At 39.5% G+C, this 23,853-nt stretch overlaps 1 protein-coding gene across 7 annotated transcripts in view; it reads right to left on the bottom strand.

Annotated features, from left to right (window-relative positions):
• Positions 1–19,894, bottom strand: part of FANCC (FA complementation group C) — a 265,045-nt gene extending 245,151 nt beyond the window's left edge. For 3 of the 7 annotated variants that reach the window (XM_087444298.1, XM_087444294.1, XM_087444297.1), the window contains exon 1: positions 19,720–19,894. The gene's annotated coding sequence lies outside the window, so the exon portion shown is untranslated. Of the gene's footprint in view, positions 1–19,328; positions 19,463–19,601 lie in introns of those variants that run through there. The other 4 variants (XM_087444295.1, XM_087444301.1, XM_087444296.1 and 1 more) reach the window with 2 other exon arrangements.
• Positions 19,895–23,853: the final 3,959 nt, after the last annotated feature.

Genomic DNA, 23,853 nt, shown 5'->3' with positions numbered 1-23,853 from the left:
TGACGCACCACTTCTCAGGCCATGCTGAGGCCGCGTCCCACATACAGCAACTAGAAGGATGTGCAGCTATGACGTACAACTTTGGGGGAAAATATAAACAAATAAATAAAAATTTTAAAAAAGAAAAGTTCAAAGATCCCTGTCCCTCAGAGTTGGCTAACAAATACAAAAGTAATGACCTTGAACCCCATTATGGACACTCTGGCTTGCATTCTAAAACAAACGACAATTGTGGAGAACAACCCCAGAATTACCAAAAAGGGAGTCAAAGTTACATGAGGAGAGAATCTCCAAGAATGTAAGTGTACCTCAATAGGGGCAGAAAAAGCATGTCACAAAAATTAGTATCCATTCATGATAAAAACTCTCATTAGGGGCTGGCCCGGTGGCATAGTGGTTAAGTCTGTGCACTCCACTGCAGCAGCCCGGGGTTTGCAGGTTCGGATCCTGAACACAGAAAGACGCACTGCTTGTCAAGCCATGCTGTGGCAGCGTCCCATATAAAGTGGAGGAAGACAGGCGTGGATGTTGGCCCAGGGCCGGTCTTCCTCAGCAAAAAAGAGGAGGATTGGCAACAGATGTTAGCTCAGGGCTAATCTTCCTCACCAAACCAAAAAAAAAAACTCTCATCAAATCAGGAATAGAGGGAAACTTCCTTGACCTGATAAAGGCTATCTACAAAAAACCTATAGCTACCATTATACTTCACGATGAAAGAAGGAATACTCGGAAAACTCAATACTGTTCAGCTATCAATTCTCCTAACATGATCTACAGATTCAATGCAACCTCAATCAAAATCTCAGGAGGGTTTTTTGGAGATATGGACAAGCTAATTCTAAAATGTAAATGTAAATAATCTAGAATAGTCAAACAACTTTGAAAAGAATGAAGTTGGAGGACTTACAGTACTTGATTTCAAGACATTAAAAGGATACAGTAATCAAGGCATTCAACACGTATACAGATCAATGGAACAGAAGAAAGAGTTCAGAAATAGAGCCACACAGACATTGTGTGATTTTTGGCAAAGATCCAAGGCAATTCAATAGGGAAAGAACAATCTTTTCAAGAAATAGTGCTGGAACAACTGGAAAGCTATATGTAAAAAAATAAACCTGAATCCTTTTCTCATACAATACATAAAAATGAACTTAAAATGGATCACAGATCCAAAATGTAAGAGCTAAAAACTATAAAATCTCTAGAAGAAAACAGGATAAAATCTTAGTAACCTTGGGATAGGCAAAGATTTCTTAAATAGGACACAAGAGGCACAAACTTTAACATAAAATAATCAATAAACTGGACTTTATCAAAATTAAAACTTGCTCTTTGAAAGATACCATTATGAAAATGAAAAGGGAAGCCACAGACTGGGAAGAATACATTTGCGAATCATGTATCTGACAAAGGACTTGTATTAGAGAAATGTAATTTAAAACTACTATGAGATATCACTACATACCCACTAGAATGGCTAAAATTAAAAAGACTAACCATACCAAATATTGGTGAGGATGTGAAGCAACTGGAACCCCTCATATACTGCTGGCAGGAATATAAAATGGTATAATCACTTTCAAAAATAGTTTAGCAATTTCTTAAAAAGTTAAAACTTTCATCTACCCTACAATCTAGCCCTTCCACTCCTAGATTTTTACCCAAAAGAAATGAAAGCATGTGTCCACAAAAAGACTTGTATATAAATATTCGTAAGTTTTATGTGTATAGAAAAAAACTGAAAACTACCTTGAAAGATAAACTGTGCTATATCCAAACAATTAAATTCAGCAATAAAAAGGAATGAACTGTTAATACATGCTACAACATGGACAACTTTCAAAACAATGGTGCTAAGTGAAAAAAAAGAGTACCTACTGTCAATTCCATTTGTATAAAGTTTTAGAAAACGTAATTAATTTATAGTTACAGAAAGCAGATTAATGACTGCCTGGGAATCGGGGGCGGGGTGGAGTGGAATAGGAAGGAGGATGACAAAAGGGCACTAGGAAATTTGGGGGGGTGATATATGTGTTCATTATCTTAATCGTGGTGATGGTTTCAAGGGTGAATTCTTATTCAGGGTACAATCTGATATGTTTTGACATACGTGCAGCTCACTGTATATCAATAATACCTCAATTAAAATGTTTTTAAAAATAACTAATGTATATTCAACTAGTCATAGCCACTGTGGCCACAAAACAATGTAACCAAAGATGGTTCTGCTCAAGTATAAGAATATTTTCAAAGATTTGTCCCATTTTCACCATTTTGTCTCAAGAATAGATAATTCTTTAAAAGCTCAAATTATTTTAAAATTAGGGGTCAGCCCAGTGGCACAAGAGGTTAAGTGTGCGTGCTCCACTGCGGCAGCCCGGGGTTCACTGGTTCAGATCCTGGGTGTGCTCCGACGCACCACTTGGCAAGCCATGCTGTGGCGGCGTCCCATATAAAGTGGAGGAAGATGGGCACAGATGTTAGCTCAGGGCCACTCTTCCTCAGGAAAAAAAAAAAAGAGGAGGATTGGCAGATGTTAGCACAGGGCTGATATTCCTCGCAAAAAAATTAACTAATTTAATTAAACAAATTACTTAAATTATTTTAAAACTAAAAGGACTTAGTACAGTGTTAGTTCCATTGCACTTTTACTTAACTTACAACTACTAATTTTAAAATAAAATCAATCTGATTACAGCATTTCATATGAAAACATTTATGTTTGTTACTGCTAAAACTGGCTGCATAGTTTCAAAAAAATACCAATTCATCAAAATACTTATCAGCAAGCAAAACTTTCACTATCTTTGCCAACGTTTTTTAGGGTAATGACCAGAAAATCTAATGGTGCTGATCAGAATCAGAAACAGGATATTCTTCTGGGTGTCAAATATTGCAGAAAATACTATTTGATAAATAAAATGTCTTGCTGCTATACTACTAATACAGGGTTACTCACTCTCAAGGCTTATTGTTACTGGACCAAACGTGGGTCCCTTCTTGGGAATTAAATCAAACTGCACCACAAGTAGTTGCTTCACGAAGTAGAATTTTTATTTGCAGCATGCAACAAAGAAAAATGAAGACCGTGGGGAATAATTTCACAAAGCTATGGCCCCCTGAACATGGGGAGGTGGGTAATTTTATTCGGGGTAGGGGATGAATATTCAAAGGGGAAGTTTCATCATCACATGTAGAGGTGGGCGTAAGCTTGCACATGCGTGGTTTAAAATCATGCTTCTACATACATCACATGACCTAAAAATGGCTGCTTTGCCCCTCCCAGAGGAGGGGAATTTACGATGTTAATGAGGGCAGGTTACTTTAGTACAACTCTCAGCCTATGTGTGCAGGTGTCAGTCTTGTGGTTGGTCCTTTTCAGAGCAATTGGGTCCAGGGCGGTTGTCGCTTAGAATTTCTTCCCGGAACACAGCTAAAAACCGCCTAAGCTCAAGGCCCCAAGGTGTTAGATACCTTTCAAGAAGACAAGGTTAAACACAAAAGTTAGATTTTTAAGCAGGGCAAGGGAAGAGGGTTAGCGTCCATGTCTGCTGACACTATGATTACAGATACACAGCTAACAGCTTCAAATAAAAGCAGAAATTAGATCTCACTAGAAATTGGAAATGTCCCAATATACATTCTAATAGCCTATTATTACAAACTCTGATCTGCAGGGATAAGCTAAGAAATATCATAATCCATGTTGGACAAGGTCAAGTTTGGGTACCCCAAGTTCAGAAAGCTAGGGCTAAGTACAAATGATTCTTTCAGACAAGCTTACCAATTAATCAGAATGTATAATCTGCATGCCTTGTGTACACCACATACACTAGGAATTATTCTAGGATGCTGTTGGTTTCTAGTCACTGAAACCCAACTCTTCATCAAGATAGGCTAAATTATGCTTTGTTAACTTTTTGCTCATGCTGTCTGTTCAATGTGGGTATGGGAGGTGGAAGGCATGGGAAGGGTCGGCTTACTCATGGATCCAGGACAACGGGTACTCTGACATCTCAGCACCTGGCCCCCATAATCACCACTGCAAGCAGGAGAGAGAGTCAAAAGGTCATGCATCTACTACTAAATGTTTCTACCTGGAAGTACCTGCTTAAAATCTACTGGCTAGAACTATCACATGGCCCTGCCTAGCTACAAGTGAACTGGGAAATGTTAGGAAGAATACAGATCTCCAATAAGCAGTTAATGTGTCTGCCACATCAATTAAATCTGGCTAAAACAATAAAAGGAATTTATTGGTTCAAGAAACTGGCAAGTCTAGAGATAGGGCAGACTTCGTAGTTGATTCATCTCTCCATCCTGCTCCTCTCATGATAGCAAAATACCTCAGTCATTACTGGAGTCACACTATACACCACACCACCCAAAAAGAGAGTATACACTTCTGTTCTAGCATCCCAAGTAAGAGACCTCATATGTATTCAGACTGGACTTGCTTAAGCTTATGCCTATCCCTAACCAATGACTATGACCATGGAAATTTTATTGCCTATTTTAAGGCTGACTGTTTTAAGTCAATCAGAGTCCACCCCCAAAGCTACAAGTGAGATCAGTGCTCTCTAAAGCCTATATAATGGTGACTACTTAAAGAAAACCTAGGCCCTGTTAGGGAGGAGGAAAGGAGGAGAGGATGCTGGGTAGGCACCCAAAGAAGGCCAATAACCCAACAAAGGCCAAAAGTTGTGGAAATAAGGCACACACACACAAGACAACAGTATGAACTAGAATGCATAAGGACAGAGGAAAAGTCATTATTCATAACCACAAATGATCACCAAGGAATCAGGAGTTAAGAAGGAAATCTATGAGAACAACAAGTGAGTATACAAGCAGAATCAAAGAGATAGGGTTAGGGTTAAGTACAAGAAGGACTTAATGTGACTGCTTTAAATAAAAAACGACAACAAAACAATAACAAAAAGGAACCAGCCCCAGGAGGATGTTGGAAGTCACTAAGGTAAAAAGCACATTGAAATTCCTATGACAGAAGCAAAACAGTTTAACAATTCTGCACCGTCTAGGTAAGGGATCACAGAGCCAAACTCACATTCTTAAATAAGGCCTGCCCTGAATCATTTTGTGTGTGTGTGAAAAACAGCAGTCTCCAACTGTCTTATGGGTAGTCACCAGAGTACCAGACCCCAGATGTCAGATTCTGCTAAAATAGGTTAAATTTACATAAAATGTGTATATGACATATATATTCTCTATTACAAAATCAGCATTGGGCCTCTAGAGGAAAATGAAAAAACAACAATCCCAGAGATCTGAAAAGTGAAAACGATGGGGTAAAAGGTAATGAGAAGTGTAATCAGACAGATAGATGTAAAGTCAGGTCATCTGGGGGTCCTGCCCACTGGATGTCATAATGCTATCCACAGCCCAATTCCTTTCCCCTTCCCCTCCCCTCCTACTCCCTAACCCCATTTCCCATGGTACCTGTATTGTTTCTAATTTTCAAAGGCCTGGGAAGGAACAAAGGAAATATAAAGCTCAATTCATCACTATCCAAAAGCCTGATACTCTCACCAAAACCTACCATTTGTCATATAAAAGTGGCAGTAACTCTAGGTTTTACTCACAATTCAAGAAAATGAATAGGCTAACTAGTCCCACCATTCACTATTTCTTGAGGAAGTTGGAAGCAAAGACGATGGATCAGTCTGGGTCTAATCGGGACAGAGAAACCACATAGTAATTTGAATAGAGAAAATCAAATATAAAGAATATTCACTACAACAAAGAATTAGAGTACTGAGAGATTGGCTAGTCAGAAGCAAAGGGAACTAAAGAACATAGGGACAGCAGATCTAAGGTGCACCTACTTACTCCTAGGGCTGAGATACAGTGCCCAAGGAACAGCACATTCTTTTCCCCCCAAAATGAGATCTAGACCTTGTTGGAGAGGGCAGAGCCATGGCTCAATGAATGGCAATGAAGTCACTGTGGTGCTACACCAGCACAACTTGTTGGAAATCCACCTTTTGTAACTTGCCAGAAATCCACCCTGTATGACGCCATGAAAAGCTGTTCATAAGGAGGTGTCTCACTAGAGGCACCCTGTTACAAAATCACTGGGGGGGGGTTGCTGGGGTAAGCTGTTGGCAGGGTGCTGCTGGCATAGTACACTACAGGAATAGGCGCTGGAGGAGCCTGGTGCACCCAGGTCTCTGGCACTGTAGGACACACGAGCACCCAGGAGCCCCACATTGAAGCAGCCACATGCTGGAGGAGACAGTCAAGCTACAGGAGCTGGGCACTGGGGAAGCCATGTGGGCTGCAGGAGCTAGAGGTACTTGTCTTGACATAACATAAAATACATTGGTCTACTTGCTGATTGGACCTGATGAACAAGAAGTAGAAAGTACTTTAGATGCCTTAATAAGACATATGCCAACAAGTGGGTGGGAGATAAACCCCACAAAAATTCATGGGTTCCCTACATCAGTGAACTTATTGGGATTTAATCGTTTGGAACAGAAGTTAGCAAACTTCTGTAGAGGTCCACACAGTAAATATTTTAGGCTTTGGGACAATATATGGTCTTTGCCATATATTCTTCTTTGCTTCCCACCAAACACTTAAAAATATAAAAAACACTGTTACCTCATAGGTCATACAAAAACAGACAGCAGGCCAGATTTTGCCTACAGGCCATAGTTTGCTGATTCCCAGTCTGGTACACATTGAGATATCTTCTACAAGGTGAATTATAAGTTTTCCACGTTGCACCATCTACCAGGCAAAGAAGCATAAAACTGACGTAGGTCTTTTTGAATTTTGGAGGCAACATATACCACATTTGCATGTGCTATTCTGACTCACCTATAGAGTCACATATAGAGCTGGAATCAGAGCAAGAGAAGGCTTTACAGCTCAGATCCTTCAGGAATAAAGGTTTGCTTATTCACTAGGTAAAAAAACACAACCATCTAAGGCTCCAGCTGAGGGCAAAGGAAATACAGACTAGGTAGTGGAAAGAAGTCATAGTTGTCAATTATGGCCTTGTGGCCAACTACAGAAACAAAGACTGTAGTAGTTTTGGATATTTGCTTATTATATGTATGTATTCATTTATATATATTAGCAAACTTCCTTCTCTCCCATTCCCACTTTTATTTTATATACAAGTTGTTGGAAGTTAACTTGCAATTTAGTTTTTAGGCAACAGAAGTTCTGTGGGACTGTGGATCATTTTGAAAAGTAATACAGTTAGCAATAAATACAACGACTCTTGGAATTGTGCATCTGCTCATTTCGGGAAAAGCTAAACGCTTGTTCACTTGTAAGATGATAGCTCTATCTTGTTAGGTAGCCAATGGGTCAAAAAAGAAATTGCAAAGGAAATTAGAAAATATCTTGAACTTAATGAAAACAAAAACACAACATATCAAAATTTGTGGGATGCTGCTTAAGCAGTGTTTGAACAGAAAACCTGTAGCTTTGAACAGCTGCATTAAAAAAGAATAATGGTCTCAAATCAATAACTTAAGAATAAACCTAAGAAACTAGAAAAACAAGACCAAATATCCCAAAGCAAGCAGACGGAAAGATATAATAAAGATTAGAGCAGGGACTGATTGAACAGAAAACAGAAAAACAATAAACTCATGAAAGAAAAAGTTGGTTCTTTGAAAAAAATCAACAAAATTGACAAACATTTAGCTACTTCAATCAAGGAAAAAAAGAGAAAAGATACAAATTACCAAAATCAGAAATGAAACGGGCCATCATTACTGACTCTATAGATATAAAAAGGATTTTAAGGGAAAACTGAACAACTTTTATGTCACCAAATTACATAACTTAGATAATGAAAAAAAAATCCTAGAGAGAAACAAATTACCAAAACGTACTCAAGAAGAGAGAGAAAATCAAAACGGTCCTATAACAAGAAACTAAATTTGTAATTTAAAATTTTCCCATAAAGAAGAATCCAGGAACAGATAACTTCATGGGTGAATTCTATCAAATATTTAAAGAAGGAATAATACTAATCCTCTTTCAGAAAATATAAGAGGACGGAACACTGAACAACTCATTCTAAGATATGTATTAGCATAAGACTAAAATCAGACAAAGACATCACAAGAAAATTACCCACCAATATTCCTTATGAACACAGACACAAATATCCTAAACAAAATATTACCAAACCAAATCTAGTAGCATATAAAAAGGATTATGCACCATGGTCAAGTGGGATTTATCCCAGGAATGCAATGTCTGTATAACAGTAAAAAATCAATTAATAGATGAGTGACATCAGCACTACAGTGGAGTGAGCTTTCCCCCTTAGACTCTGCCCCCCTAAGATACAACAAACAAGACATTCAAATACCAACAGAGGATATTCACACAACACAAAAGACATCTGAGAGACCCATACAGCCTTACATCTGAAGGTGGAGGTGCTGGTACCCCCAGAGGAAGTAGAAGGAAGTAGGGAGAAATCCTCTCCTTCCGCAACAACAGCGACCCAGGGACCAAGACCACGCGGCTCTCTGGGGGGGGGGGGTGAGGGGGAGGGCGGCCTTCCGCAGGAAAACAGTCACTCTCCAAGTTCTCTCACAGCCTGTGGAAAATTCCCACACAGAGGGGACAGAATTGTTGCGGGGGTGTCTTCAGCAAGTTAGCACTCCAGGAGAGCAGATAGTGAGGGAAGAACAAGAAGCCCCCGGGACGGAGCAGGCAAAAGAAAGAGCCCCTCCCCTCCAGAACCACGTGGCTCTCAGAGACAGAAGAGGGAGGAGCAGCCCTCCATGGGAAAACTGTAGCTCTCCAAGTTCTCTCACAGCCTGTGGGAAATTCCCATATGGAGGGAACTGAACTTTTGCAAGGGTGTCTTCATCAAGCTAGGACCCCAGGAGAGCAGACAGTGAGGGAACAACAAGAAGCCCCCAGGACTGGGTACGCAAAAGAAAGACCCCTCCCCCCGCCCAGAACACCAGCACAGCTGGTGGGCCAGAGCGCCCACGGATCACAGTGGGCTCAGAATACAGAGCTCTTGACCCCCACACAGTGGCAGCAAGTGAAAGCGAGATATCTTCAGAAGGAGGAAAAATAAGCCAACGCCCTTAGGCACTATGCAAAAATATATTAAATCTCTAGACCAAAAGGAAAAGGACAAACACGCAGAAATCAATCCTGAAGGCACAGAAATTTATAACCTAAACAACAGAGAATTCAAAATAGCTATCATAAAAAAGCTCAACAAACTACAAGAAAACACAGATATACAATTCAATGAAATTAAGAAGTTTTTCACAAAAGAGATTGAAACTACAAAGAAAAACCAATAAGAAATGTTGGAGATGAAAAACACAATGGAGAAGATAAAAAAAAATCTGGAATCTTTAGAGAACAGAGCTGATAATATGGAGGAAAGAATTAGCAACATTGAGGATAGGAATGCAGAAATGCTCCAGATGGAAGAGCAGAGAGAACCAAAACTAAAAAGAAATGAAGAAATTCTCTGAGAAATATCCGATTCAATCAGGAAATGCAACATAAGGATTATAGATATTCCAGAGAAATAAGAGGGAAAAAGGAGCAGAGAGCTTGTTCAAAGAAATAATAGCTGAGAACTTTTTTTTTTTTTTTCCCTTTGTGAGGAGGATCAGCCCTGAGCTAACATCTGCCAATCCTCCTCTTTTTGCTGAGGAAGACTGGCCCTGGGCTAACATCTGTACCCATCTTCCACCACTTTATATGGGATGCTGCCACAGCATGGCTTGCCAAGCGGAGCATTGGTGCGTGCCTGGGATCCGATCCAGCGAACCCCGGGCTGCCGCAGCGGAGCATGCGCACTTAACTGCTTGCGCCACCAGGCCGGCCCAGCTGAGAACCTTTTGTAAACCTGGGGAAGGAGATGGAAATACAAGTGAATGACGTCAACAGATCTCCTAAATATATCAACATGAAAAGACCCTCTTCAAGGCATATCGTAGTAAAGCTGGCAAAAATCAATGATAAAGAAAACATATCAAGGGCAGCAAGACAAAAAAAAATAACGTACAAAGGAATTCCTATCAGGCTCTCAGCCAATTTCTCGGCAAAACTTTACAGGCTAGGAGAGAGTGGTATCATATATTCAAAATTTCGACAGACAAACACTTTCAGCCAAGATTACTCTATCCAGTGAAAATATCCTTCAGATATGAGGGAGAAATAGCAAATACCCCAGATATACAAAAGCGAAGGGACATCATGGCCACAAGAACTCCACTACAATGCTCAATAAGGTCCTAATGCCTGAAAAAAAAGACAAAGGGGATACAAAACTTTGAGCAAGGAGAAAAATAGGTAGACAAAATCAGAAAAATTGCAGCTCTGTATCAGAATGGGTTAGCAAACACTTAATTATAGCACTAAAGATTAAGGGAAGGAAAATACCAAAAATAAACATAACCTCATCACTTCAAACAAACTCACAATACAAGATGGAATAAGTTGTGACAATAATAACTTGGAAGAGGAAGAGGAAAGGGATGGAATCAACTTAGTCTAAGGAAATAAGAGGCCGTCAGAAAATGGACTATCTCATCTATGAAAGTTTTTATACAAACCTCATGGTAACCACTAAACAAATAATCAGAACAGAGACACATATGATAAATAAAGAGAAAACTAAGAAAACCATCATACAGAACTACCAAACTGAATTGGTACTCTGAAACACATGGGACGAGACACAAAGTAAATGCAACAGAACCAGAAAATGAGCAATAAAATAACAACAGTAAGCCCTCATATATCAGTAATCACTCTAAATGTAAATGGATTGAATTCTCCAATCAAAAGACGCAGAGTGGCAGGATGGATTAAAAACAAGATCCAACAATATGCTGCCTCCAGAAAACACATCTCAGCTCTACAGACAAACACAGGCTCAGAGTGACAGGATGGAAGACAATACTCCAAGCTAATGGCAAACCAAAGAAAGCAGGTGCTGCCATACTTATATCAGACAAAGTAGACTTCGAGATAAAACAGGCAATGAGAGACAAATAGGGGCAATATATAATAATAAAAGGGACACTGCACCAAGAAGACATATCATTTATAAATATATAAACACCTAACACAGGAGCACCAAAGTACATAAAGCAACTATTAACAAACCTAAAAGGAGACAACAACAACAACAACACACTAATAGTAGGGGATCTTAACACCCCACTTACATCAATGGATAGAGCATCCAGACAGAACGTCAACAAGCAAATAGTGGACTTAAACAAAAAGCTAGATGAGATGGACTTACTAGATATACATAGAGCACTCCATCCAAACACAGCAGATTACACGTTCTTCTCCAGCATGCATGGAACATTCTCAAGTATAGACCATATGCTGGGAAACAAAGCAAGCCTCTACAAATTTAAGAAGATTGAAATCATAACAAGCGTCTTCTCTGACCATAATGCTATGAAACTAGAAATCAACAACAAGAAAAAAACTGGGAAAGTGACAAAGATGTGGAGACTAAACAACATGCTACTTAACAACTAATGGATCACTGAAGAAAGTAAAGGAGAGATCAAAAAATATCTGGAGACAAATGAAAATGAAAATACAACATACCATCTCATACAGGATGCAGCAAAAGTGGTCCTGAGAGGGAAACTCATAGCAATACAGGACCACCTTAACAAAAAGAAAAATCCCAAACAAGCAACCTTCAACTACACTTAACAGAATTAGAAAAAGAACAAACAAAGATCAAAGTCATCAGAGGGGGGAAAATAATAAAAATTAGAGCACAAATAAATAAAATTGAAACAGACCAAAAAAAACAGTAGAAAGGATCAATGAAACAAAGAGATGGTTCTTTAAGAAGATAAAAAAAATTGACAAACCCTTAGCCAGACTCACTAACACAAAAAGAGAGAAGGCTCATATAAATAAAATTAGAAGTGAAAGAGGAGAAATTACAATGGATACCACAGAAATACAAAAGATTATAAAAGAATACTATGAAAAACTATATGCCAACAAATTGGGTACCCTAGAAAAAATGGATAAATTCTTAGACTCATACCACTTCCCAAAAGAGAATCAAGAAGAAATAGAGAATCTGAATAGAACAATCACAAGTAAAGAGATTGAAATAGTAATCAAAAATCTCCCAAAAAATAAAAGTCCAGGACCAGATGGCTTCTCTGGTGAATTTTACCAGGCATTCAAAGATTTAATATCTATCCTTCTCAAACTATTCTAAAAAATAGAGGAAGATGGAACATCTCCTAACTCATTCTACGAGGCCACCATCACCCTGATCCCAAAGCCAGAGAAGGACAACACAAAGAAGGAAAACTACAGGCCAATATTGTTGATGAACATAGATGCAAAAAATCCTCAACAAAATATTGGCAAACCAAATACAGCAATACATTAAAAAGATAATACACCATGATCAAGTGGGATTTATACCAGGGACACAGGGATGGTTCAACATCTGCAAATCAATCAACGTGATACACCACATTAACAGAACGAGGAATAAAAACCACATACGATCATCTCGATAGATGCAGAGAAAGCATCTGACAAGATCCAACGTCCATTTATGATAAAAACTCTCAACAAAATGGGTATAGAAGCAAAGTACCTCAACATAATAACGGCCATATACAACAAACCCACAGCCAACATCACATCCAACAGGGAAAAATTGAAAGCCATCCCTGTGAGAACAGGAACAAGACAAGGGTGGCCACTCTTGCCACTCTTATTCAACGTAGTACTGGAGGTTTTGGCCAGAGCAATTAGGCAAGAAAAAGGAATAAAAGGAATCCAAACAGGCAACAAAGAAGTGAAACTCTCGCAGTTTGCAGACGACATGATTTTATATATAGAAAACCCTGAAGAATCCATTGGAAAACTATTAGAAATAACAACTACAGCAAAGTTGCAGGATACAAAATGAACTTATAAAAATCAGTTGCATTTCTATATGCTAATAACAAACAGAAAGAGAACTCAAAAAGATAATCTCATTTACAATCGCAACAAAAAGAAGAAAATACCTAGGAACAAATTTAACCAAGGAGGTGAAAGACCTATACATTGAAAACTATAAGACATTATTTAAAGAAATCGATGATGACAAAGAAATGTAAAAATATTCCATGCACATAGATTGGAAAAATAAACATAGTTAAAATGTCCATACTACCTAAAGCAATCTACAGATTCAATGCAATCCCAATCAGAATCCCAATGACATTCTTCACAGAACTATAACAAAAGAATACTAAAATTCATATGGGGCAACAAAAGACCCCAAATAGCTAAAGCAATCCTGAGAAAAAAGAATTAAGGTGAAGGCATCACAATCCCTGACTTCAAAATATACTACAAAGCTATAGTAATACAAACAGCATGTTACTAGGTCAAAAACAGACACACAGATCAATGGAACAGCACTGAAAGCCAAGAAATAAAACCACACATTTACGGACAGCTAATCTTTGACGAAGGAGCTAAGAACATACAATGGAGAAAGGAAAGTCTCTTCAATAAATGGTGCCGGGAAAACTGGACAGCCACATGCAAAAGAATGAAAGTAGACCATTTTCTTTCACCATACACAAAAATTAACTCAAAATGGATCAAAGACTTGAAGGTGAGACCTGAAACTGTAAAACTCCTGGAAGAAAATATAGGCAGTACATTATCTGACATTGATCATAGAGGGATCTTTCTGAATTCCATGTCTACTTGGACAAGGGAAACAAAAGAAAAAATAAACAAGTGAGACTTCATCAGACTAAAGAGCTTCTGCAAGGCAAATTAAACCAGGATCAAAATAAATAGACAACCCACTAGCTGGGGGAAAATATCTGCACATCATATATCCGACAAGGGGTTAATGTCCATAATATATAAAGAACTCACACAACTGAACAACAAAAAAACAAACAAGCCAATCAAAAAATGGGCAGAAGATATGAACAGATACTTCTCCAAAGAAGATATACAGATGGCCAACAGGCACATGAAAAGATGTTCAACATCAGTAATCACCAGGGAAATGCAAATCAAAACTACACTAAGATATCACCTTACACCCGTTAGAATGGCTATAATCACCAAGACAAAAAACAACAAATGTTGGCAAGGTTGTGGAGAAATGGGAACCCTAATTCACTGCTGGTGGGAATGCAAACTGGTGTAGCCTCTATGGAAAATAGTAGGGAGATTCCTCAGAAAATTACAAATAGAAATACCTTATGATCCAGCTATCCCACCACTGGGTATTTATCCAAAGATTCCGAAATCAACAATCCAAAGAGGCTCATGCACCCCTATGTTCATTGCAGCATTACTCACTATAGCCAAGAAGGGGAAGCAACCCAAGTGTCCCTCTACTGATGAATGGATAAAGAAGATGTGGCATATGTATACAATGGAATACTACTCAGCCATAAAAAAGACAAAATTGTCCCATTTGCAAAAACATGGACGGACCTGGAAGGCATTATGTTAAGCAAAATAAAGCACAGAAAGAAAGACAAACACTGCGTGATTTCACTCACATGTGGAAGATAAACTAACACACAGACAGAGAGAACAGTTTGGTGGCTACCAGGGGCAATGGGGTTGGGGAGTGGGCACAAGGGATGAAGGGAGGCATTTATATGGTGACTGACAAACAATAACGTACCTAAAATTTCATAATGTCATAAACTATTACAACAGTGGCACAGCAGTTAAGTTCACATGCTCCGCTTCAGTGGCCTGGGGTTTGCAGATTCGGCTCCCAGGTGCTGACTAATGCACTGCTTGTCAAGCCATGCTGTGGCTGCATCCCATATAAAGTAAAGGAAGATGGACACAGATGTTAGCCCAGTGCCAATCTTCTTCAGCAAAAAGAGGAAGATTGGCAATGGATGTTACCTCAGGGCTAATCTTCCTCACCAAAAAAAAAGGAATCAATTAATATAATAAATTATATTAACAGAACAAAGAAACTAAACCACATGGTCATGTCAATAAATGGAGAAGAGCATCTGACAAAATCCAACATTTATTCATGGTAAGAACTCTTAATCTAGGAACAGAAGAAAGTTCCTCAACCTGATCAAGAGCATTTAGGAAAAACTTACAGCTAACATCATATCTATTAGTAAAAGATTAAATGCTTTCCCCTAAGATCAGGAACAAGTCAAGAATGTCCACTCTCCCCACTTCTATTCTGCAATGTACTGGAGGTTTTAAGCAAAAAAGAAAAGGAAAAAAGAAAAAAATTAAAGATATCCAGCTGCAAAGAGAAGCAAAACTGTCTATATTCACAGATGACATGATAGTGTACATAGAAAATTCTAACGAATTCACAAAAAACCTGCTTGATGTAATAAACAAGCAATGTTGCAGGATATAAGATTACTATACAAAAATCAATTGCATTTTTACATACTGACAATGAATAATCCAAAAATGAAATTTGAAAAACAATTCTATTCACAAAGCATCAAAAATGAAACACTTTGAAATAAAGTTAACAAAACAAGGGCAAGATTTGTACACTGAAAATTACAAAACAGTGCTGAGAGAAATTAAAGATCTAAACATTCCATGTTCACGTTAAGATGACAGTTCTTCCCCAAACAGATCTACAGAGTCAATGCAATTTCTATCAAAATCCATCACAGCAGGCTTTTTGGGAAATAATGACAAGCCGATACTAAAATTAATATGGAAATGTAAGGAACCTAGAATAGCCAAAACAATTTGGAACAGGAGAAAAACACTGGAAGACTTATGCTACGCAATTTCAAAATTTACTATAAAGCTACCATAATCAAGACAGTGTGGTGATGGTATAAGAATAGGCATACAGATACTTGATACAGAAATAAGAGTCTAGAAATGATTTATGGCCAATTGATTTTTGACAAAAGTGCCAAGGCAATGAAATGGGGGAAATGACAGTTTTTTTCAGAAAATAGTCCTGGGACAACTGGACATCCACATACAAAAAGATGAATTTGGACCCATATTTCATACCATACACAAAAGTTAACAGAAATTGACCCTAACATATAATCAAAAAAAATTTTTGATTAACTGGACTTCCTCAAAATTAAAAACTTCTGTGCTTCAAAAGATACCACAAAGAAAACAAAAAGACAAGTAACACTAGGAGACATTATTTGCAAAACACATATCTGATAATGGGCTTGTATCCAGAATATACAAAGAATACTTACAACTCAATAATAAGACAAACAACCCAATTAAAAAATAGACAAAAGATTTCAACAGACATTTCGAAGGCGACACTAGGAATTACTAATAAGCACATGAAAATATGTTCAACATCATTAGCCAATAGGGAAATGCAAATTAAAACCACAATAAGATACTACCTCACATCCCCTAGGATGACTATTAAAAAAGACACAACACGTGGAAATGTGGAAAAACTGAAACCCTCATTCATTGCTGGTGGGAATACAAAATGGTACAGTCACAACAGAAAACAGTTTGGCAGTTTCTTAAAAGGTTAAACATGAACTAACTATACAACACAGCAATTCCACTCATAGGTAGCTATGCAAGGAAAATGAAAACATATGTGCAACCAAAGGCTTGCACATGAACGCTCACTGCAACACTATTCATAATAGCCAAAAAGTAGAAGAAACTCAAACCAGCCGTGGTGGTCTAGTAGTTAAGATTCAGTGCTCTCACCGCCACAGCCCAGGTTCGTTTCCCAGTCAGAACATCACACCACCTGTCTTTTAGTTGTACTGTGGTGGCTATATGTTGCTGTGATGCTGAAAGCTATGCCACTGATATTTCAAATATCAGCAGGGTCACCCATGGTGGACAGGTTTCAGCAGAGCTTCCAGACTAGACAGACTAGGAAGATGGACCTGGCCACCCACTTCTGCAATTGGCCATGAAAACCCTATGAATGGCAGCAGAGCACTCTCTGATATAGTGCCAGAAGACATGAGGATGGTGCAAAAAGATGGCAGAAGGGTTCAGCTCTGGAGTACAAAGGGTTGCTAGAAGTAGGAATCAATTCAACTGCACTAACAACAAAAAGAAGCAACTCAAATGTCCATCAACTGATGAATGGATAAACAAAACGTGGTATATCCATATAATGGGACACTATTCAGCAACAAACAAGAACAAACTACTGATACATGCCACAACATGGATGAATCTCAAAAACATTACACTAAGTGAAAGAAATCAGACACAAGACAGCACTTATTTATGAATCCATTTATATTAAATGTCCAGAAAAGGCTAATCTACAGAGACAGTAAATCAACAGTTGCCTGAGGCTGAAACCCAGAGCCAGGATTGACTATGAACTTGCACGTGCAAACTTGTTAGGCTGATGCAAATGTTCTAACACTGAATTGTGGTGATCACTGCACAATTCCAAAATCTACTAAATTTACTAAAAATCACTTAATTCTTTAGAAAACAGGGTACATAGTCTCAAACAGCTGATTTCCATACAAAATCTGCCTTAATGTAACTAGAGAAAGGTATCAGGAAGATTATAGACGTTCCTATAGTAGAGATCTTACAGGGAAATGATTTCTACATACCCAGCAGAGTTAATGAAGAGCCTAAGAGAATGAAACAGATAACTCTGCAAGGTCTCTTCCAAACTGAGTCCAAAAAAGGTTTGATATTTAGTAGAAAATAAAAGGCTCAAGATTTGCATTATGTAACTTTTCTGATGAATTTTTAAGTTTTTCCTTTTCTCCTACTGCATTTTCATTAAAATACTGCAAACTCAATGTACTCCTATACATGTTCTTTCATAGTAAAAAGTCAATCATTCAGGATCCATAAACGAGGACAGAGAATATACATACCCCAGCCTAAAACAAAATTTTATATATCCATTTGGTGCTGATTTTGAGCTTGATTTGAGGCTCCACCACTACCAACTTGGAACCGCCACACATGCGCGATTTCTCTGGTGCTCTCTGTGGCCTAAGTAATCAATCCAACCTTCTACTGGCCAGGCTGGCCTCCCTGTAGCTGGTTTTCATAAATACAAAATTTGTATAATTGTTACTGGAACTATTTGCTGAAATATGGAACTGGTTTAAAATACTATTTTAAAATGTACATGCACAGTTTCACATACACGAAGCAACACATCTTCCACATCCAGCCAATCAATCAAGTTAATGCTTTTCATCAGAGAAAAGAACAAAAAATTCCAACATACAGTTCGCCTTTCTTTTCTGGAGCCTTAGTAAACGTTTTTCAAGAAATCAAGAGGAATATGACTCAATAATGAAAAAATGAATTAAAATGTATAATACACCAAAGTATAATTAGTCCAATTCTAAAGAAGCAGGATCTAACTTTTACTCTGGAAAAGAGGCCTTTGATGTAACTAGGGAAAGCAAATTCTTTTTTGATGAAGTCTTTCTTGTACATGTATATGAGTAATGTATATGAGTGCTTATTTCCATGTGTATCTGGCACAGTACATTAGATAGAAACATCAATTCGATTTAAGTTTAATGGATAAAGTCACAATGAACATGTTTTCTATCTAAGCTTATGTAACAAATGATCCCAACACATGGTATGAATTCTATCATTTGTAACAACCTTTCTTCTCCTCTTGAGGGGAGTAATGAAAAAATGCTCAGAGCTGCACATTACCGAAGGTGAGTGACATCCATAAATAGCTGAAGTTGGGTGGCCCAAAAGTGCCCTGCTCGTCTGATAAATGCTAAGTCAACCACATCACAGTTAAGTTGCATTAAATGGGACACAGGTTAGAATGAAACCAGGAACCCAGGAGCTTTCCAACAGTTTCCGATTAGCACAAAAGCACAGACAGGTCTTTGCTAGAAAATTCCTAGTCCTCCTTCCTTAAAATGCTGGTCCCAAATTTCTCATGTTTCAAAAACTCCAAATCTTTTCCCCCCTCCAGACGTCTAGCCCATACAACATGACCACAAAGGGTTCGTGGTTGTAAACGCCCCCACATAAAAAATACAAAAAAACAAGCCAATAAACACCACCCCAAAAAAATCTCTCAAGGGCTTTGGAAGTGATCCAGCCTGGCGTTCAGAGAAAGAATTGTGAGGAGACGCTCGCCCATCAGAACCTCCCAGCCCTCGGGAAGAAAGGCCTGGGGGCAGGAGGGCCCACAACCGCGCCCGGGCTCCCCTAATTGGGCGTCGCCCCCCTCCCAGTTGTCCCGGCGGCGGGGGCGCAGAGTGTGCGGCCAGCTCAAGAGGGTGATGTGCTGGAAGCGAGGTTTTCAAGCTCCCAGGACCCGGGAACAAGAAATTCACCTTTGTTCCTCTCCTTTTAAGACGTAGCTGCCTGCGCTTAACGGACAAAAACCACCAAAACGCCAACTCCCAGCTACCACCGCTCTGGGGTCTCGGTTCCGCGTGACCCCTCCGCTGGATCCACCCCCGAAGCCGGTCCCGCCCTCTGACCACGTCCCTCGTCAGAGGCCCCGCCTCCGGGGGCTGGCACCGCCTCACGCCCCTTCCCACCGCCCCTCCTCCTCACCTCCCCTCCTCAGCTACTACCCGCGGCGGGGGGGCCCCCTTGCCCACCTAGAGGCGCAGAGAGCGCAGACGTTCTCGCGAGTCTTCCCTCCCTCTCTAACGTGTCCAACAGACCCCCCCGAGGGAAGCGGCTGTCTTCGCTCTCCTCCTGCGGTCTCTCTCTTACCGGGTGGTCCGCGCCAGAGCTGCTTCAGCAGTTTGAGCAGTGGCGGAAAGGACGCCACCGCCCGGGTTCTGTGGCTTGAAAATTTGGGTTTGCCTCGTACAGGCTTTTTGTTTTGTTCAGACTTTTTTGGAATTTTCCCGCGGTAGCTCGGCAGTGGAGCCGCGCGCGCGCGCGCACGTGCCCGCAGTGCACTCTGGGGTCTGGCGAGCGGCCCCGCGCGCCCCCTGCGGCATCGCGGGAAAATTCCGACGAATCTCGGGCTCGTGGGGGCGGGGACCCAGCTCCGGCTCGCCGGAAGTCGGCCTTGCCGAGCGGCTCCGGGGCGAGTGGGGCCTCTGCGGCCGCCCGGGCTGTAGTCTCGGGCAAGGTCTAGACGGCAGGGAGGATCCGAGGAGAAAAAGCCCGGTAATTGACCAGTTATTTGAAGATTCTATTCAAAGTGCAGAGGGGGTAAAATGGAAATTTTTTTTTTAAGAAACAGTGAGTCTTTGTCAAGACGGTAAAACCTCTAGACAGGGCCTAGAATATGATTTTTTAGCTGTGGTCTCACAAACGAGGACTCTTCTCTGGGTTAATCAGTTCCGTAGAATGTTTGATTCAGGTTCAGATCAGTTCAGCGCTATGTTTAAACCACTTAAATAATTGGAAAGCAGCATTTTCTATAAACTTCCGTTCATGTCAATAGTGTTCACTTGTCTTGGATTTTTTTTTTTATTCGTGAACTTAGTAATGCATGAAGGTTTTTCATAGATGTTTAAATGGTAAACAATAATAATCTGAGGAACCTAACCTCAAGCTTTAAAATTGTTTTAAATCGATGCCTCGTGATCATAAAACTACAACTTCATGGGTGCTTTAAAAATACTACAAGGCAGTGTAGGCAAGTAATAAAAATATTCAGACACTTTCAGCCTTCTGTAATGAAGGAATACTCATTTTACTAAAGAGAAAACTGAATTCAGAGATTAGGTAATTTACCAAGGTTATATAGCTTCGAAGTGACAAAGTTAGTGTGTAGGTTAGTGGTAGCAACAGTTTTTTTAAAGGGAGTTACAAAAGGGGACCAATCCAGAATTTGAGACAAAATTGGCAGGCTCTGCAACTGTATTAAGGAATCAGGTGTTAAATCCATTCTTCAAAATATTCCCTGCCAGCTAAGGAAGTCTGTGCTGTTTTGATGTGTGCATAGTTCACTGTGGGTAAATCCAAAGCAGAGGCTGTGTAGAGAGAAATATGTTTGAGTGACACTCATCATGTACCTTGGCCATAAGATGTAAGGCATTGTGTTTGTGGTGACAAATGTGAGCAAGTTAATGTTTAAGTCTTGGCATTTACCAGCAAAGGAAGCAATTAAACCATGTATTTCTTTAGAGAAAATATCTATTTTGGTACTCAAATTCTTTTACATATTTGCTGAAAAATCATATCTAGTGTTTATAGTGTTAATAATTGAGGTCTTGGCATTTTGCGGTTTTGTGCCTTTTTAATTCAATGGTTAATAAAGAGTTGCTAGGCTCATTCAACTTTATGGTAGATGAAAGGACATCATATTTAGACCTAAATGGGTAACATATATAGTATAAATATCCAAATGTAAATTTGTGGGGAATTATAGACATTCATTTTATCTGGCATCCGTATGTATGGCACTCTCCTAATACTTGAAGCAGTAATGAGATGGTCACTTTGTAAAATGCCTGAAAAGTTTCCTGGAAAACAAATACTTAGATATGAATCCTATTTTTAATTGGCTCATAAAATTGAGTATGTGTGCCTCCAGAAACGGTTTTGGTTATAGTACAGAGTCCACTCACAAATAATGTGGCAAAAATGAAAAATGGCTTGTGTAGGTGGAAATTATTTCATCCTTAGAAATAATTAGAATTAGAATCCATTTTAATGGAATCAGTACATTAAAATCTTTACATTGTAGAGGGAAAAACACCACAGCTGAGTGCTACCTGACATTATCAAACCTTCCTTCAAAATTCAACAAACAGAATCAACTGTCTTGGATTCTAGCCAATGTAGTACGAGTCATGTTTTCAGAATTAGTCTGGACACCCACCTAGTTTCCGGCTCTCTGACACCCTAACACTCAACACTGTCTTGTCTGTTGCTCTGATATTTGCCTCTGGTATCTCAACTGTAAATAATGACTGTTTATGAAGTCCCAGGCACTGGGCTGATTCCTGGGCCTGATTATTTTCTTTAATTCTTATGTGATTTTATGTGGTAGGTAATATTCCAATTTCACAGATACAGAAACTGACGCACAGAGCAATCTCTACTAGTAGGTGTGGTACCTTCAAATCCAAGTAGGTTGACTCTGGTATTTGTGCTTCTTGCTACTTGGCTACACTCTTGCTCATGCCCCAGGCTGGGTACCAGAGCACTTCCCAAGTTCTTGGTGGGGTAGAAGTGGGGTAGGGGGTGATGTGACCCCAGAGGCTCATGCATGTTAATCACAACATTCTTTTCTCTTAAAACATTCTGACTGAGGAAATGTGTGTTGAATTGGAGAAGAAAACAGTAAAAATAATGTTTGTGCATAAATGCTTCAAGAGATGGTGCCAGTAATATTGAAGGTCTTTGATCTGCCACCCTGATAGGGAATAAGCACCTGAGGTCAGGAAACAGCTGCCAGAGGTGGAAATTAATGGAAAAACGGAAATATATTGTAACCGTTGCCTAGTACCACCCTTTCCCCCGATGTGCTCACTCCCTAAGCTCTGCTGAAAGAATGCACCTTAGGAAGACATGTTTGTACTAATCACCCCACTCCCTGCCACAGCTGCTTAAACCAGGAATGGTAACTGGCCCTTGCTGAACCAATCAAGCTATTGTTGGGGAGTTTGGGAGTTGTAACACTGAGAGATTGTACCACCTTTACACCACAGGAGCCATGGCTCCTGTGGCACCACATGCCTGGTTGGCACCCCATGCCAACCACAGTTACTGGAAGAAGAAAAAACATGTTATCAAAGAAAGTTGGTTGGCAGAGAAAAGCAAAAAAGAAGTTGAAAGGCCATGTTACTCCATGAGAGAAAGAGGGTAGCTTCCATTCCCAACTTTCTATTTTTAAGCCCAATTTTAAGGCAAACTGACTATGCTTATTTTTTGGTTCTTAGTTATCCATGAGATTCCCCCATATCCTCGCAACAATCACCTCTTTACGTCTTCTGACATCAATGAGTTTCTCTCCCTTACTGCAGAGCAAGTGCTGACTGAGGACCTGGAGGTGGTAGCTGTTCTTTACACTGGGCTTTAGCACTTTGGCTGAGCCTACTTGATAAGTTAATCAGTGGATACCTAGCAGAAGGTATGAAACATATAGGCTGTGTTGAAGACAGATCTGTCTGAGTATCTTGGAGTTGGGAGAAATCTTACAGGTCACTTATATAGTCAGAGTTCCCTAGATTTTGGATTTGTTGGGCCAGTAAAATGTCAGTAATATTAGAGGACTAACAGAGTTACCAACTTTTTATTTGGTCAAGTAAAGACTTTAGGGGGAAAGAATCTACCATCATTTCAATTTTAAAAAACATTTTTAACTTCAAGAAAAGATGGAGGGAAGTCTCAAAGACCAATCTTGTAAATTGAATAAATTTTGCTTGACAAAAACCTCATCATTTGACCACTTCTTCCCCTTATTAGTATGAGAACACTCCTTTTAATTAGCATGGCAATGTGCCCAATAAAAAAAGACTACATTTCCCAGACTCCCTTGCTGTTAGGGGTGGCCATGTCACTAAGTTGTAGCCAGTGAGAGATAAGTGGAAGCTGTTTGGTGGGACTTTCAGAAAGTCTTCTTAAAAGGTAGAAAGACAATAGGCAAGGAGCTTTTTAGCCCTTTCCCTCTTTCTCCTGCTTCCTACCTAGTGTAAGGGCAAGATGGCTGGAGTTCCAGTCATCTTGGACCATAAGGTACTCTCAAGGATGACGGTCATGGAATAGGGATGGCAGAGCAAAAGAAGTAGAAGAACCCTGGGTCCCCAGTAATCATGGGAGTCACCTGGTTTGCCTAACTCTGGACCTCTTTTATAATAAAGAAAAATAAATCTGTTTTGCTTCAACTACTATTATTTTAGATCTCTGTTGCTAGCAGCTGAACTCCGCTGAGGGCAATGTAGT

This window comes from Ceratotherium simum, chromosome 20 (assembly GCF_057802395.1).
Source record: "Ceratotherium simum simum isolate JZ-2026a chromosome 20, ASM5780239v1, whole genome shotgun sequence".
Taxonomy (NCBI): Eukaryota; Metazoa; Chordata; class Mammalia; order Perissodactyla; family Rhinocerotidae; genus Ceratotherium; species Ceratotherium simum.
The sequence above is the reverse complement of the archived record's forward strand: the minus strand, read 5'-3'. Positions and strand labels throughout refer to the sequence as shown.